Raw genomic sequence first — 17,480 nt, 5'->3', positions numbered from 1 at the left:
GTTTAGCAAACACCTATTACTGGAGCTCCCGCAGACACGAAGTCAGGATATGGACATTAACATAGCAATCTTGAAGTTGCACATGTGTCAGAGAGGTACTGTGACTGGCTTACCGAGTGAAGCAAGCACCTGCTTTGTATGATGCCTTGTTTTCAAATGACTAATAACATTTGTTTACAAAAAAAAAGTGACATTTGAGGGCAGTTAGAAATGTAAAAATGGCGCCCAAAGATGCATTGATAAGATTACTAATTGTCCGTTCTCAATTTCTACTATAAATAGGAAAGTAGTGGTGGTGAACAGAAATGTCAAAACTACAAGGAAGCTACATTTTGGAATGCTGAGGGGATACTCTTCGCTTAAGGTAGTTATGTGCTTTTGAGACAGTAGTTTTTTTATTTTGATATTAAGAATAGATGAGGGATAATTGTACGATATGTAACTAGTAGAAATAATTGTATTTTAAGGACAATGTTATATGTAATTCATAAAGAATTATATATGATGAAGACTAAAGAAGGTGTCATGACTATTTTGTGCTTGACATCAAAGTATTTTAAGTATAGGTTAGGAAGCAATAAAGGCACTAGAAGATAAGGAAAATTCTTTTTGTACTCTGCCTGTCCTTATGATCACATGACACATGAGATTATTAATGATAATTTAGCATATTATATAGATTGTAGCCCAATGGGCAATTGAGATAACTAGACTTTGGGGCTACAACATTATCAGTTAAGCTCATATTTGGCAACATCTGATTTCTTTGGCTTCAGTAGAAGTGGCTTGGCACCCATGGTTTTCTTATTATTTTTATGTTTTTGGTGAAGTAATAGACATCCCAGGAAATGTTATTATATTTTTCAAGACTGTCTTGGATAGACACATTTTTAAGAAAAAGAGCTGCAAATATTGGAATACACTGATTGTTCTTAAAATAATGCTGCCTTGATGTAAACAAAGAAAGCACTACATTACAATGATTAGTAGCTTCTGTATATCACTTTTATTGCTGAAGGCCCTTTGTTTAAGATCACATATATATATATAACCTGTTATATGTTGGTTGTGGACACTTGAAAGCCTCTTCAGCATTATTATTATTTTTTAAATATTTTTATTTGAATTTGATTAAATAACAACGAGACATGTCATCATCGGTCAACACAGCCCGCTCCCCGACGCCCCCCCACCAAGTCCCACCATTAAAATAAGCATAGTGTTATACAGAACAAACCACCACGTCAAAGCACTGTCCGCACCAAATCGGAAGTGCCGCTTCACCTTACCATACAATGTATCCATGTTCGAGAATGTGTCCATCTCCAATGTCCAGTTTCATAACCCCCATCAAGCCCATGATATTTTTGCCACTTGCCCCAAACTCTGCCAAACTTCCTAGGGCAGCCCCTTGCTTTATACGTAACCCTTTCAGCTGCCATGTAGAGATCTAGGCCTCTTCTCCACTCCGGGTATTTTATGTAGAGGAGGACATCATCTGCATAAAGGGAAATTTTTTCCTCTGCGGCGTCACCGGACCCCAATTGAAAGCCCCAAATGTCCACGTTTTGCCTAATTGCTGCCGCTAATACCTCGATCGTTAGTGTGAAGAGCAAGAGGGACAGGGGGCAACCCTGCTGGGTCCCCCGCCTCACCGGGAAGTCCCAAGATAGAACCCCATTCACCTTGACCCTCGCTCTGGGGTCTGTATACAACAATTGAACCCACCTCCGGAATCTCAAACCAAACCCCAGTCGCTCCAGGACTCCCTCTATAAACGGCCAATGCACCGCGTCAAACGCCTTTTCCGCGTCTAGGTGTGGAAAATAAAATCGATAATGTGAACATTGCCGGCGCCATCCGGCTCGACACAGACCTCTGCGAGCGTGTAAGCGGCATCCATTTTAGATACCACAGCCATTTCATACACCACTGGTCACCCGTGTTTCTCCCCGGCCTTGTAATCATCCCCCAACGCTGCGACCAAGCCTGAACAGATGCACTGGGGTCATAAAACCTTATCCTTCCGACAATGCCCCGGTGCCACTTCCCGCCCTCAAGCTTGTTCGACCCTTTCATCCACCCTGCGCAGCGAGTCCTCCTGATAATCTCCTTCCTTGCACCTGCCCTCTCACTCCGACCCCAGGCACTAATCGGCCCCTGTGCCTGGTTTATTACCCACACCCGGCAGGGCTTGTATTTACCAACAAACGGGCTGATCTAATCAATGGCGCGAACCCTTAGATCTGACTGATCCCACACATTCTTAGATCCTGTCGGAATGTCCAGCTGCGCGATAACATCAATCTGTTACATCTGGGTGCGGGTCAATCATCATTGGGCTTGTGTGGGAATGTTCCGGGGCAGGAATTCCAGGGATGTTTTACATGTAATAAAGTGTACGAAATGGGTATAAAAGTCCGGGCCACGGAGATGCAGACAGAACACTTCCCTCTGACATCCCGGTGTCTGCAGTTGACATGGTTCTCTTCTCGAGAAATAAACCTATTTCTTGCCTTCCAATTTCCCACGCCTGCCTCGTTATTTTGATAGATTACAATTGGATTAAAGGTGTCTTTACGCCGAACAGCATCGGGGGTCTCGAAAGGGGGCTGTTTTTCCACATAGGGACAGGAACCAATGGGGGTCCCGTCTCTTGCTTACCTCCTGCAACCAATTGTAGGTTCGTCGGAGGTTGAATCTAGTGGCCCTACTCGGGAGAAACCCCGTTTGGACTAGATGTACGAGATCTGGTATCACCCTCCGCAGTCTGAGCGCCAGGACAGTCGCCAACAGCTTTACCTCAATGTTTAAAAGGGATATAGGACGATAAGACGCGCAATCTTCCGGTGGTCTACCTTCCTTATGGATCGGGATTATCGTGGCCATGCGTAAGTCGGGAGGAAGCTGTCCCTCTTCAACCGCCCTTTCAAAGAGCCCTAGGAGGTGACGCCCCAGTATATCCGCTGTTCGTTTAAAAAACTCTGCCGGGAACCCGTTAGGGCCTGGGGACTTCCCAGCGCTTAGTTTCGTAATGGCCTTTTTAACCTCGTCCAGTGTAATGTCCATCTCTAGATCTGCAGTGTCTTCCTCAGCCAGCACTGGGAGGTCCAAATGCACCATGTAGCGCAGGGCATCTTCCTGCAGTCCTAAGTCCCGTGCCTCGTAAAAAAGTTGGTAGTGCGCTGCAAAAGCCTCCGCAATTTGTCTATCTGACCTCGTTACGTTCCCTTGGGCATCTCGTACCTGCTCCACCCACCTAGCATCTCTCTCCTTCTGGCTTAGCCACGCCAACAGCTTCCCCGACTTGTCCCCCACATCATATACACGATGCAGTGTCGCCAGCGCCTGAGTTTTGGCCTTGCCTGTGGCTAGATCTCTATATTGACACTGGACATCCGAAAATTTACGGAGAGTCTGGGCGACTCTCCTGCCATGTTATTCCCTCTCCAACTCCAGTATTTGGGCTTCCAGTGATTCGATTTCCCCCTGGACCTTCCGTCTCTCCTCCGCCAATCTTTTCGGCGCCCTATCTCTCAGAACCGCTTTGAGGGCCTCCCAAAAGACCACCGCGAACAAGACCGAACCTTCATTCTCTGCTATATACACCTTTGCATAGGCCCTGAGGCCCTTCCGGACTGCTGGGTTCTGTAGGTCCCACGCCGACAGCCTCCAGGACCCACCCTTCCGTTTGTTCCTCCTCCCCACCTTTACCAAGAGCGGGAAATGGTCAGAGATCCCCCTTGCCTTATATTCAGCTAAGTCGTCTCTCGACAGAACATGGCGGGCCAGGAAAATATAATCTAGTCTACAGTAGACACTGTGAGCGCCCGAGAAGAAGGAATATGTCCTGTCTTCGGGGTGCAACAATCTCCACACATCCATCAGTCCAAGGGTATCAATCATCTTAGCTAGGGAGGTCGGGGTCGAGCCCTGGTCCTATCTCCTGATCTGTCCATCGTCGGGATAAGTACGTCATTAAAATCTCCCCCAGTATCTGTAGCGTGTCAGATGTGTGCAGTAGGATATCAGTGACCCCTTTCAGAGTGAGCGCCTGCAACGTAGGAGGGGCATAGGCCGAGACAATCGTATACCCTGCCTCCTCCATGTCCCCCGCACTCCTACATACATCCCTTGAGGATCTGTCCAGACCTGCGCCACCTGAAAAGGTTGGTCCTTTCTAATCAGTATGGCCACCCCTCTCGAGCCTTTAGTGAAGCCTGCGTGTGCTAAAACTCTGTACCGCCCTCTTGCCAGAAAGCCGCAGTGCTTGCCCTGGAGATGTGTTTCCTGCAGCAGGACAATGTCGGTGCCCATCCTTTTAACATATCCATTTACTAGGCGAGCTTAATCTTACTCCCTCGACCATTCACATTCCATGTCAAAACCGAAAGCCCCTTTAGGTCTTGCGAGGTCTCTGTATGTTCAACCGACAGTGTGTCCTGCATCTCTGTATGTGGTGTGTAACCTCAGCGTCAATGGGGTGCCCGGGCGCCAACGTGCGGGACCTTTTCGACATGTCCTGTTTCCCCCCTTTCCTCCCTCCCCCTCCACCACCTCCCATCCTGCCCCAGTCCCTCCCCCCAAGTTCTCTAAACTCTGAACAGAAGCAACTCCCCCCTCCCCCCCTCTCCAGTCCCATCACCCCAAAAAACAAAACAGAGGACTGGTAGCGGAGAAGGCCTGTCGCCCACCCACAATACTCACCCCACCAAACCAACACCTACAGACTACCCAATGAGCATGTAAAACAATCCCATCTAATCTGTACGCAATGTCCAGAGGACAATACGTAAAACAATAAGTAAGGGGGGGTGAAGTCAACTTGCGTGCTACCCAGCGATGAGCTGGAATCTCTTCTGCCCAGCCAGACCCCGGTCAAGAATGTGAGTCTTGGGTATTGGCCCGTGAGCCCTCCGTGTGCCGAGCCGTGTCCTGCTCCATCTCTCGAATTGATGCTACTAGCGGGTGCAGTGATCGTGTCTCATCCTCCTCACCACCGGATGAGCGCCCCCCGCGTCCTCCTCTCCTTCAGAGCGGGCCTTCCTCTCCAGGCAGTGAAATCTAGAGCCTGCCATGCTCCCTGCCCCGGGCGACGACGAGTTCCGCCTTCTTCGTCCAGCCGCGCTGCTGTTATGATACGGTGTCTTCTGTATTCGTCCCCTTGCTCTCGGTCTCCTCCGCCTCTGGGTCCGCAGCAGCCCCCACTGGGATCCACTGGCAGCCATGGTGTTGACCATTCCTCTCCTTTCCCCCTCCGGCCCCCGCGGAGGCGGGCGCTCCACCAGCCATTGCCAGGCATCGTCGGGGTGGGTAAAAAAGTGCGTCTTGTCCTTATAGATCACTTTCAGCTTTGCCGGTAAGAGCAGCATATATTGGATCCCAAGGTCTCGCAGCTTGTCTTTCACCGAGTCAAAGGAGCGTCTCTGTTTTTGTACCTCTTGACTATAATACGGGAAGATCATATTATGTGCGTTTTCCAGCCGGATTTCCCCCATCTTCCGCGCTTCCCGCAGGATCAGATCCCGGTCTGCAAAGTTCAGGAAGCGCGCAATGACGGGCCTCGGCCTTGCCCCTTCCGTTGGCCTCACCAGCAATGCCCTGTGTGCTCGTTCAATTACGAAGCAGGCGGAAAACTGCACTGTCGGGAACGTCGTCTGCAGCCATGTTCGTAGGAATGCCATGATGTTTGACCCCTCAATTCCTTCTCGAAAGCCCACAAAGCGTAGGTTTTTTTCGGCGGGCCTTATTTTCCACGTCGTCCACCTTCTACATCACCTGGCGATGGGAGGCCTGGAGGTCCGCCATATCTTTCTGAAGTGTAGTGATAGAGTCCTCCGCCTCACCCAATCTTGTCTCCGCTGTGGTCACCCTCTCTGTCAGGTTGCGGAAATCCTGCCGCAACAATAGGACTTCCAAGCCCACTTCCCCTATCTTGACCTCTAGGGCTGCACGGGACTCCTGGATATCCGCCCTTGAAGCTTGAACCCCCCCCATAAGGAGGTCTGTGTCCGTGCGGGGGGCCGGGGGTCCCACCTCCGGGGGGTCTGTGTCGTAGCATAACTTAGGGGGCTTGGCGGCTATTTCTTTCTTCCCCATTGTAAATGTCTCCGCGCTCCCCCTCTTGATGCCTGCTCTTCCCGGTGTCGGGCTACACGTGTCCCAGTCTCCGGCTTCACCTCCTGTATGGGCCCTATGTGTCCGTCCGCGCCTCGGCCGACGGAGCCGTCCTGCCAAGGAGTAAATGACTCGCTATCCGTTGGAGCCCGGTTGTAGTGCCCCTTTTCAACAAGCCCCTTTAGCCTATGAATAATACCAGTTGGGATATCCCTTGTATGTATACCTTTTCAGCAAGGGCAGAGTCTCAGTGTCTTAGCCGGATTGTCAGCAGGGGGTAGGGGGAGCCCCCTTGCTAGCCCACTCCTTGTAGGCCCTAAACTGTAATGCGGCTCACATAGGCCCTGTCCGTCGGGCCCTCAACCGTTCCGATCTCGCTAGCCTTCGGTGCCCAGGAGGGAGCTGCGTTTTCACTCCTCCCGGTCTCTCCGCACTGATTAGGCCCTTTGTCTCCACGCCGCCGAGTTCAATCAGCTGTGCCTCGCCCCTGGCGGTCTGCGGGGTATAGTCAGCCTTGGGCGGGTTGGCCTCGGCCCGCCTCTCGGGTCCCTGTGTCACCAGGTCTCGGGCCCGAGCTCGGTGTCTCGCTCGGCTTCTCCTGCGGCACCCCCCCGGGGGCTATCTCCGCTGTCCTGGGCGCGTATCCCTCCTTCTGACCTGGGTCCGCCGCTTTGCAGTGCTGCACGGGTTGGGTAGGCTCCGCCGTTCCTCGCATCTCAGACCAGTTCCAGGGCCCTCGGAGCACACCCGTCCCTCGCGCAGGCCCAGGCGCCGACTCGGCCCAATGGTTACCCGCCTCCTCCACGGCCCGCGAGTCTCCGCAGTACCTTCACCCTGGCGATCGGCGGCTGTCTCGGATCAGCCTCCACCATTCACTTCGCCTTCGCCAGCGCCTGAAAGCACCTGCACCTTCCGCCCCAAGCCGGGCGCCGTCCCGGCCTGCTGATTCTCCTGCCGCCTCCTCGGCCTAAGGTTCGCCTCAGCACCTCCGCCCCTCCGGGCATAGGCTGACCCGGTTCCGTCCCTCCAGCGCACCTCAGCCGCAACAGGGTCTCGGGCCAGGCACGACCACACTCCCGGGGGCGGTCTCACCCTCCGAGCGTCGACCAGGTGTAGTTAGCGGCAGCCCTTGCTGCTCTGGACTCCTCTCCCCCTTAAGAGCCCCGCTGCCATCTTAGGCCAGTCGTCCGAGCTCCCACCGATCGGAGCAGAAATGCCTCGGTCACAGGCGCTGCGGGCTCGATGTGTCGACCCCAGCTGGTGTCGGGTCTGTTCGTGGTCTGATGTACGCCAGAGCGGGGCCGGTGGGCACTGATTTAACGGTGGATTACAGGCAGCTCGCCAGGAGCTACGATGGAGCACGTCCTAAACGGCCATGCTGTTGGCCACGCCTCCCCTTCAGCATTATTGACTTATTCTTCTTGGTTGTTTTAAAAATGCTTAAATGGTCTTCTTATTAGCCCTGATTAAGTTGTAGGGTGACTGAGCAGGAGACGAAACGCGAAAGTTGGGTCAAAGAACAATTGAAGAACTGTTATCATACGAAATGGTCGGTTTCTATCCATTAAGGAAATTTTATGAAGTAATCTTTCAAAATTAACATGACACATATTGTGGTGTGCACTGCTTTATATATATCATAGATATGAGTTACATCTGCCTCTATCCCCAAGTCGATATTGAACATCGCAGAACACAGTCTGATGGCAGATTTCCCAGCCAGGTTTCCGTAGTGCCAGATTTTTAAAATAGCATGCTGAGCGATTGCAAATATTTACTTCATATGTTACTGCATGACATAAATTGTCTGTGAGTAATGCACTTTATCCCTTTTTTCTGACAGCTACCACTGTGCTGCCAGTAAAATACTATTTTGAACAATATTGGCATTTACAATACAAAACATATCATAGGGGAGACATTCGCCTCACTTCGAGTAAGTCTGTCCCATAACTAAGCATTGAAAAATTATTATGAAATAGAATCTTCAAAATAGCAGTGAATATTTGTGGGCCTCTGCCATGGTTTCAGTGAATTTATGACTATATGCCATTAAAGCCGCATACCTCTCAATCGTAACAGGACTTTGGTGGGTGAGATCTAAGGATGTGTTCTCATCCTTACTAACACTGACTTTAGTCTGGGCGGGGGGTCACAATTTTCTAACCCAAAAAGGATTTTACCTTTCAGGACGTGTTTAAAGAAGTGTGTTTAAAACTCACTGGTCTTTCAGGACGTCATTTTTTTACAAGCATTGCTGGGTTTTATGTGTGCTGTAGCATTGTTGCAAATAACATTGCTTTGATTCACCTCCTTTGGCCACATTTCAGATGCTCACACAATTACTCAGGTCCAGTTGTTAAACTATCTGTTATTGGGCAATCTGGCAGGAGTCGATGTCACTGTCAGGACTGCTGCCCGACTCAGTAGGACACAGCGGCAAGGTTGTCTAGGCAGTGCAGAAGGGACACTTGTCGGTGGGTGGGTGTAAGACCTTCCTTGGCTGTGTGCCATCCACCTGAACCAGGTGACTGCACAGGTATAAACACATATTCCCCAGTAACAAGCACAACTTTTATAGTCTTTTTATTGTCACCAACAATCTAACAAACACGTCTAGACAGAAGTTTAAATGTACAAGCCACATTTATGCTCACCACAACCACCAGTTAAGAGATGCCTAGACATTTTCCAAGCAATGTGGAGAGGATGTGAGGGCCAGAACTGCACACTTCGAAACTGGAGAACCAGGTTCGAGTCACGAGTCAGCTCAACATCCTGTGATTCTGGGCAAATCATTTAATCTCCCCGTCCCTAAAACAGAATGAATCTAACCTTATGTAAAGTAACTGGTGCTCAGAGTAAATCGCTCCAATTTTGAGTTCCAGCTCTATAAAACTCAAAAATAAAATAAAATGTGTCAAAGGGCGTTCTCTAGGACTTCTTTGCAGCTCCACACTGCTGCATGGGATAGTTGCCTCTTAGCCTAATCATCGTCACTAATGCAGGTAAATCCAATTATTCTATGTTTGGCATTGCCACTTAAAGGGCAGCACTTTCCTATCACTTCACACGTCAGCCATCTTTCATGCAGACTAAACATATCCACGGAGGCTAATCTTCTTAACTTCTGCCCTAGCGTACAATGCAGCAATCAGCCCAAAGGCTCTGTGCATTGCAGTGTTCTGACTGTACTCAGCAGCGTAGATCACAGCTGCTCACCTCTGGTTTAGGTCATTGTAGCAGGGGATTATCACATTCTTGCACTCAGAGTCATGTCGGCCAACTCACTTCCGCCTGACTCCCACGCCAAGGCTCCAGGCCTGCTTATGCAGCCTGTTTGTGGAGTAGGCCCAGAGCAGGTTACCACCTCCTCTTGGGGAGCGGGGAGGCGCAATGGTGCTCTGAGGCATCATACTTCTGGGATCTTTCCGTTGAGTAAAACCAGGGCATCAGGGCTCACTACTTCTGCTGCCCTTTTACATTATTCATTAACAGGGCTTTCAGTGGGCCAAGTCCCCTGATTCTCAGACTAATTAATTAAAAACAGACATTGGCACAGGCAGGGTCGGACTGGCCATAGCGGGCGCCGGGCAATCCCCCGGTGCGCCGCACGGGTGGGGGCCGGTTTTGTTACAGGGACGTTTTTGCAGCATCGGCCCTGTACCAAAATCGGCGGAAAAATCGGCCCCGCCAAAGAGCTCAGCGGCACCCCCAACCCCCCGAGTGGGGAGGGGGGGGGGGGCGGCCGAGCACTTTGCCAGGGCTGCTTGTCGTTCCCAGTCCGGCCCTGGGCACGGGTCCCTATGGGGCCCTATGTTAAAGTCCTTAATTGGCAACATTTTTTTATCAATTTCTGAACAATGAATGTAAAAAAAGTCAAGGTAATCAGCGATTTTGCTCCTGTTTGTTTTTCACTTGTTTAACATACTTAGCAGCACTCATTGCATCTTCTATGACATAATTGATAATATCACTGCAACATTTGCAATTAAATTATTGATGAAAAAACTGTGCATGGCAAAGGTGTGAGTTATAATTACCTTAGGCCACGAGTTATAGTTACTTGAAATAACTATAACTATAAAAGCTGAATTTCTATGGTTTTGTGTGTGTACAATCTGAATCTAACTGCAACATCCCTGTAACTTTAATGAATATTGTTTTTATTAAGGACTAAGGATTAAGGGCTCCACGGCACTCTGGTGCAAGTAAAGAAAGTTTATTTTGCTTGCTCTTCGACAAAGGCAGTCAGGTCAACGCGTTTCGGTGCACACAAGCACCTTGGTCACTTCTCGTAGAACTTGATCACAGGCTCAAGGTCTGCAAGAAGACAGAACCGCATTGGGTGCTTGTACTCACCTTAAATAGATAAAAAAAGCAAGAGAAACTTGACCAGAAGAGTGTTCCTTTGTCTGGTGCTAAGGCACCAGGATTTGTCAAATATATATATTGAGGGGGACAGGGTTAAGGGCAAGGGTAAGGGGTTGCATGACCCTAGCTCTATTGGGTGGTTAGAGCAAAGTAGCGTGGTATTTTTGTTGTGGTCCACCTATCCACCTAGTCCTACATTATGGTGTGGAAAATTGTGTTGAGAGGGTGGAGGGGTGTAGGGGGAGTATTTTTGGGGTGTTTATGGCAGAGGATCCTGCCTAAGTGTTAGAGATTTCTGAGGGAGCTTGCCACTGTAGAACAGGTGCAGTTTTTTCTGAGCTCTGGAGTGGGGGTCGTTGAGGGTTGGTAAGTCAGGAGCAGGCATATCTCCCCTAGGGGGGAGGCAGGAGCACAGATCAAGGTCTGGGGTACAAGGTGGGGACAGCTGGAGCAGGTTAAGCTGTTGAGTACTTTGAGAGTTCGATGACTTGTTTGGGTGAAATAGCTGTGGAAAGTATTGTTGTGAGATAGAGGAGGTAAAAATGTATATGTGGCATGTGAATGATTTATTGAAGATGGGTTTGGCATTTTTGGGGGGCATTGTAAGGGAGGGAGGATTGCCAGGTTGTTCATTATGTATTAGTGAGGCTTGGGCATATTATTATTGCATTTGAAAGTCGATTTAACTGCAGACCTGTGCTAATAAATGTGGCCTTTCTCATTATATGGTGATCTGTGGATGTGTGTAATCATGCCCGATAAGAGCGATTGAGACACTCTGAAGACCACTAACCTTTCCACAGGCCGCCATAATGTTTAATTTATCGTCCCAATTTCAGAATAGAACCATTTGCAAAGTTACAACAAAATCATTGTTGTTACTCATTTATTGTAAAAAGCTAACAACCGCAGACAAAGCAAATAGTCCTGGCTGGTTTTAGGTATATGTCAGTTATTGCGTTATATTTCTGGATGCAATAACAAAATGCTCAGAGGGGGACCAAAATACAGGTCAGTTTGCACACTATAAAAATCACAGACATTTAGTTTATATGTTTAAGCCACGCGCTTAACTACATAGACCACACCCCCTTTAAAGCCCCCCCCCCCACACTTTTGTTTGTCCCAGTCAAAGCCCTGTTCATTCATTCAACTAAGGGACTTTGTCTCGATGTATTCATGTAGTTTCACTAGACACAGACTGGGCAAAACACTTTGGTAGATTAGGCTCTTTGTTTCAAATGAATAACACATTTGATCAAAATAATTTTGTATCTAATTGATTAAAGATGCTTTCGACACAAATAGAGGCATTGTCAGATTAAATTAGTAACATTTCAGGTTGCAGAACAGGGGCAGTAAGTAAACTCTGTTGCCTTCGCCAGTACCACCCTTGCTTATGATATTTTTAAATGTTGGTACGGTGCTTAATATGTTGGAAAAAATACGAACAGAGGCCCAAAAGGATTCTTACGAGCCCCCTACAACTGCTGAAGTCTTACAAGGGAGCCGAGTACTACATCATGCCTCTTCCCCACATCACTCTACTCCATGTCTCTTTAACTTACTTTTCTAGGTTCTTTTTATCCCTCCTTTCTCCGTTTATCACTGTTTTTGTATCTTTGTATTCCTCCTTCTTTCTTTCTTTTCTCTCTATCACTCTGGGGCAAAGGCTAATGGTGAAAAATAATCCACGAACACCAAAATTGAGTGACAGTACCCACTTCCTTCATCCGTTAGCATAAATTAAAAACTTACATGTGTGAGTATACTGTATGATATTAAACTGTAATTACATTTATATTGTATTGCAACTGCATTTATGTAGCTCTAACTACACTGCAGAGGCATTAAGTCACTTTATGCTACAACATTTACTAACCCTGACAAGATTGTATCTGCAAATTCAAAACCACACTATACATTTCACCCTGACTGTGGAAAATGGACTTGTGTTTTGGCATGCTGGATCCTGCCTGCATGAATGACTCTGAAAGGAAGGTGGCATTACATGAATGATTGTGACGGACACAAGCACAAACAGCAGTCCCTGTGCTGTGAATCAGAAAGTCATTCATTTGTGTGTCCCATTGGTAAGCTGGAATGTTCAGGAGCCATCCTCAGGTTTGGACTCCTGTCAATTCTATTAACATGTACTCCTTCTAAGCAATACATGAATACTTGCTGAATGGGGTAAGAAGATGCACAAGGTTCAGTACTGAACGCTGCATACTTGGCATTCCACCAAAGCCAAGTCAGACTTGGCTCAAGTGTAAGTGTGCCAAATGGGGTTTTCCTTTGTAAATTAGGGGTTGCCCTGCCAGGGGTAGTTAGGGTTGCCCTACCATTTAGCCAGATGAAAACCATAGGTACTTTAGCGCTAGTGGTGCCCGGTGCAATATTTATTTTTGGTGCCCCCATACCTCATGACCGCCTCCTCGGAATCCCTCACTACCACCGGGCAAAAGTGCCACTCAGCTCTCCAATAACAAACTATTGCTAAACACAGCGTCCCCCCCTCCCCCATGAGGCAGGCGCCCCTTCACAGGTCAGAGCCCACTGCGACCCCACCGGTTGCACTTCCCTAAAGCCAGCCCTTGGCACTTGTCATATATGTGAGAAATGAATTTTTATATTTTGGTGTAGTGAAGTTTAGTATTAAAAAAAATGGCCCACAAGGTGGGGAACTCAAAGAAGCTTCACATAATCATATTCTGAATAGTTATTTAAATGGTGTTTCTGCTTTGCACATTGGAGTACGTATGGCGTAGTTTTTTGAAATTCTTGTGGGAATAAATGTTGGTGAGTTGTCACAAAAGAGGAGTTTATTAAATGGTGTCCAATTTATGCTCTTTGATTTATGCCAGACTCCCCATGTTTTAAAATGCATCAGTTACAACAACAAAGTGAACCAAGTTATAGTGAAAAGTGCAGTTTTATTGTAGTGGGTACATGCCCGGCCTAAGATAGTTGTGAATTGAGCATAACCCTAACCTGTGCAATGACTATTGCTGACAGATTCAGGATTCAAGATAGCTGCCCTCTTTACCAAACCAGACAACCTGACCTGAGTCAACGGACGAAGGGATCACTTACAGGATTCATTCAGCGAGGCAAAGAGAGACTCAGGGTTTTAAAAAAAAAAAAAGGGGATTATGATCGGTAAAACAGCACATTGCCAAGCAGATGAAATTTATAATGTTTCTGGCAGTTGCAGTATCATTTTATTAAGTCACCTGATCTGTACCACGTTAAAAGACGGCAGTGCATAACCTAGTCTGTACTGCATTAAAAGATCACAGTGCCTCAAAATGTGTTTCTTCTACCACAAATCAATGAGCGTTTTTTAGGGTAGGTGGTGCCAGTCTACTCTGCCCCACTGCACTTTACGACACTTCACTCTTGTCCACTCTACTCCACTGTACCACACTCCACTCTATGACACTCCACTCCACTCCATAATACTCCACTCTATGATGCTCTATTGTTGTACTCTGCTCCACTGACACGCTACTCCGTTGTGTGCCACTCCACTCTACAGAACTCTACTTCACTCTATGCCATTCTACGGCACTACTCCACTCCATGGCGCTCTGAGCAACTTCCTCAATGCCACTTTACTCTATTCTATGACACACTACTCCACTCTACTTCACCTCACTCCACTGAATGCCATTCACTCTAAAACAATCTATTCCTCTGTATGAAACTCTATTCTACAGCACTCAACTCCACTCTACGCAACACGATCTATGCCACTCCACTCTTCTCCACACCACTCCATGACAATCTATGCCACTCCAATCTATGACAGTCTACTCAACTCTGACATTGTGCTCCACTCAATGCCACTAAACTTTACATCATTCAACTCTACGACACCCTGCTACCCTCACAACACTCTACAACATTTTACGCTACCCCATGAGACTCTACTTCACTCATCTCCTCTCCACGCCACTCAACTCTACTGTATGCCACTCCATGCCAATCTATGCCACGCCATAACACTCCACTCTACCCCACTTTATGACACTCCACTCCATGACACTCTCCTTTACCCTAGTAACATTTGGCCATGCTGAACAGCAGCCACTCTGGTGTACAACACTGTTAAAACATATTGGGAAAGCCACTAGCTCTTGCATGGGCGAGTCTTATTGGCTTTGCCAATGCTTGTTGTCATTGGTCCTGTGTGAGTGTTGTAATCATTCTATTTCTTAGCTGCATTAAATAGTCTGTTTTTGCATCAAAAGCGCACCTGATATCAATGTATAGGTCGGTAAACAAATGCATTAACATAAGCTCAAGGTTATACATTCCCAGCAGATAGGGGTTGTGTTACTATTCGTGATTTGATGGAAAACCCTCAAGTCTGTCTTTCAGTGCACCAGGTTATTCCTTGTCCGTCACTTGGCAATGGAACTATTCAGGAGCTAACTGGACTGAAAAATTGCTCTATCATGCGAGTTTGTTTTATTGAATCACTGTAAAATACAATGATTTTGATTGATGGATTCATGTCTAGATGTTACAATCTTTTTCCTAAAAATGTTTAAACATTACTGAATAAACGAGAACCTCATCTGGCCTGTTATATAGGACAATTTACTTTCACCTGGGGTTTCTCCATGCTCTATGGAATTCATCAAAACCTCCTTGTTTTGATATCTTTTATGACTCATGTGAGTCAGGCCAAAGTTAAATGCTGATATATCGTTCCTAAATCTTATAAAACACAACATTGCCATATTTACATTTGTTTTGAACCATGCAGCAAAAGTTACAAAACAATGCTAGGTTTATAATCCCCACCATAGGCAGAAATTTGAAGTGACACCCTATCTGTGTCTCTCACAGTACATTTTATTGATTCATAGGATTTGACGTCCACTCATTTCTGACTACCGATCAGTGGCCAAGCTATTAATTGTGAAACAGGTGCAGTAGCACTGGGGTCCAGAGGCCTGAGAAGTCATTGAAACCTGATTCTTACTGTATTGCACTATTCAAGCAGCGTTCGGGGGCCCATGTTCCATTCTTGCCCTATAGCCAAATGGCGCCCCAGCTATGCCACTGCGTCAGATGTCCCTATTTTTAACATTCTGATGCAGGGAAATATGGAATTATCCTCAGTAAAAGCACAAGTAACAAAAGTTTCACGTCACAAGGATTGACCGGATAGGTCAGGAATCCTGACGTATCTGGTGGCGCAGTCATGCCCCGGTTATTTACCGGTAATCTTCATTACTCCGAGTCCTAGTCTTCCTCGCCACAGTAATTACTAATGAGCATCCTGCTCCCACAGAAACTCCAAGCAAAAGTTAACATACTAGTCTCCCTATCCATCCAACATGGCCCCCAGTGGCAACCACCAATCACATAAAAGGATAGAAGATCCACACCACGACCTGTAAACCAAAGCCGTATACATGAAGCCACAACAAAGGGCCGGGAGGGAAGGGAAACTATACTGTGGCGAGGAAGACTAGGACTCGGAGTAATGAAGATTACCGGTAAGTAACCGGGGCCTTACCTCCTCGTCCGTCTTCCTCGCCACAGTAATTACTAATGAGCAGATACCAAAGCAATATCAGCTTCATGGAAAGGAAATACAGCCCACACACGGAAGGCAATACAACAAAAAAACGTCAGTGACAACAAAGGAAAGATATACACCACAAGAAACCACTGAGTACAGAACCAAAGAGGCAATGGCAACAGAAGCACCAACCCCAAGCCGGGAACGAGAAAAGAAGGCACGAGGGGAAGACCAAGTGGTCGACCCACAAAACACCCATGGCAACAACCGGAAAGGCAACAATACCAGTCGAATGCCCCAAATCGAACGAGAGGGAACCACCGACAGACACAGACACCAAAAGGAGATCCACCCAAATCCACCGATGGAGAGTGGAAGAGATAGCAACAGACCCCGTCTGAGCAACCAAAATGACAAACAAGAGGTCACCACAGGAAAAGCAGCCGTGTGAGACCAATAATACACCAAGGCACGCTCCACAGCCAAAAACGTGCAAAGGAGACAGCAGGAAGCATCACTCATGCCGACCGACCAATAATCACTTTACCACTGGATTCAAGCAAGCCGGGCTGAAGACGGCTGGAATGCCAGAAACCGGTCCTCGGAAGCTTGTTTCCGGTCCAGGGAAGACATGGCTTGGCAGTTCGGGCTGGACTGTCCCATGAGGCACAGGGTCAGACTGATTTGCATATAGCCATGTCTGAACTGGGGTGGCAGAGTGGGCTAAAGAACGGTGATGGATTAAGCCCAGATCTTTTGACTGGGTGTGAGTGTTTGATTGATTCAGATGCTCCGTCCATCACCACCCCCTTTTGTACCACTTTTGGCCGCCATAAGTGTGGCAGGGTATGCTCAGACGTGAGTCCCTTGCTCACTTTGCCACTGGATTCAAGGAAGCCGGGCTGAAGACGGCTGGAATGCCAGAAACCGGTCCTCGGAAGCTTGTTTCCGGTCCAGGGAAGACATGGCTTGGCAGTTCGGGCTGGACTGTCCCATGAGGCACAGGGTCAGACTGATTTCCATATAGCCATGTCTGAACTGGGGTTGCAGAGTGGGCTAAAGAACGGTGATGGATTAAGCCCAGAGCTTTTGACTGGGTGTGAGGGTTTGACTGATTCAGATGCTCCGTCCATCACCACCCTCTTTTGTATCACTTTTGGCCGCCATAAGTGTGGCAGGGTATGCTCAGACGTGAGTCTCTTGCTCACTTTGCCACTGGATTCAAGCAAGCCGGGCTGAAGACGGCTGGAATGCCAGAAACCGCTCCTCGGAAGCTTTTTTCCGGTCCTGGGAAGACATGGCTTGGCAGTTCGGGCTGGACTGTCCCATGAGGCACAGGGTCAGACTGATTTGAATATAGCCATGTCTGAACTGGGGTGGCAGAGTGGGCTAAAGAACGGTGATGGATTAAGCCCAGATCTTTTGACTGGGTGTGAGTGTTTGATTG

The sequence above is a fragment of the Lissotriton helveticus genome, chromosome 8, assembly GCF_964261635.1.
Source record: "Lissotriton helveticus chromosome 8, aLisHel1.1, whole genome shotgun sequence".
Taxonomy (NCBI): domain Eukaryota; kingdom Metazoa; phylum Chordata; class Amphibia; order Caudata; family Salamandridae; genus Lissotriton; species Lissotriton helveticus.
The sequence above is the reverse complement of the archived record's forward strand: the minus strand, read 5'-3'. Positions refer to the sequence as shown.